The sequence below is a fragment of the Sinocyclocheilus grahami genome, unplaced genomic scaffold (assembly GCF_001515645.1).
Source record: "Sinocyclocheilus grahami isolate Dianchi unplaced genomic scaffold, SAMN03320097.WGS_v1.1 scaffold132.1, whole genome shotgun sequence".
In the NCBI taxonomy this organism is placed as follows: domain Eukaryota; kingdom Metazoa; phylum Chordata; class Actinopteri; order Cypriniformes; family Cyprinidae; genus Sinocyclocheilus; species Sinocyclocheilus grahami.
Genome location: NW_015505311.1, coordinates 796,181 through 797,777, shown reverse-complemented (window position 1 = coordinate 797,777; position 1,597 = coordinate 796,181).

Sequence of the window (1,597 nt, the reverse complement as noted above, 5' to 3'; positions counted from 1 at the left end):
TTGCCATAACATTACTACATTATATTATATGGGTTTAATGCGTTTGCAGACAATGTAATTAAATGTAACTATCATATAACTGTATATTCACTGTTTTAGAGAAGAGTGCCATTGAATGTCTAGCTAATATTAAGTGGATTTTCAAATTTTTTTTTAATCTTTAAAAAAGAATCAGAACTGAAAACACTGGGTTTAAAAAAAAAAACTCCCAATAAATGGCCAAACAGCAATGCTATTAGAACATTTATTGTTATATCTTGCATCATTTACATCTATTTTTACATTTGATGTTGATTTGAGGAGTTGTTACTTATTATTGCCATCATACCAACGGAGAATTTATTGCAATGATTTTAAATTCAGTTGCGGTATCTGTCTGACATATTATGACATAACATTAATGTTTTATATAAAGTCTATAGGGCCATAGGCTAAAATATGTTGTTTTTAGATAAATTGCTCAGAGACCAACCAGTTGGACAGAGGTTATGTACAAATCATCCAAGCACCCAATTCCTAGCCATTTCTAAAGGCCACATTTCATTAACATTGCAAAGTATTATTAAACTGGAAAGAAATTAAAGATCTATCTTTGATTGTCAAAAGAATTCCAGGTTCAATTCACCCAATTAGATTTCACGTAGTATTTTCATCGGTCAGTTGTGGAGGTCTGATTGGTTAAAGCTTTATTTATATAGCGCCTTTTAAAACAGTGTATACAAATAGCCTACTTTACAAAGAGATGCATAAGTGCATTTGTGAGGTGTATCAAAATACAAAGATAAAAGAGATATAGTAAAACAAAGTAGCTACAATAACCAGTTTGTTAAAACAAAAATACAACAATAAAAAAATCAAGGAAAGGCCCTGCACAAATCTGTTTTGAGACTACTTTTTAAAAGTGCATAATGATCAACTTTGACAACATTTAATTCAGGTACGAAAATAATTAATATCTATAGTGCATGAGCACAGAGAGATTTGTGAGTGCACAGGACACAGTTTGAGTGAGAGGAGAGACACGTTTTAAAGGGGTCATATGATGCGATTTCAATTTTTCCTTTCTCTTTGAAGTGTTACAAGCTCTTGGTGCATAAAGAAGATCTGTAAAGTTGCAAAGACTAAAGTCTCAAATCCAAAGAGATATTCTTTATAAAAGTTCAGAGTCAGCCACACCTCGCGAGTTTTGGGCAGTAGAGTAGCACTTGTTGTTTGTAATTTCTCCGATCACAAATGGAGACAGAGTTTTATGTTTACGCAGCGCGATGCAATGCAACGCAACGCGTAAAAAGACAGTATAAGTCATTATAATCAGTAATTATATCCCCACTGGATGCAACAAATGCCTCGTTTGTAATGAGTTTTAATGTTTTTGTCTCGTCGCTCCAGCCGGACACGGCATCACAGTATGTGAGGGGCGTAACATTTCCGTCACACAAGGTATTCGGTCAATCACAACGCATTGGATAGCTGGCCAATCACAGCACACCTCGCTTTTTCAGACCGATGAGCTTTGTAAAAATCGACGTGTTTCAAAAAGGCGGGGCATAGAGGATAAACAATAATGTACAGTATGTGGAAAATAATGTGTTTTTTT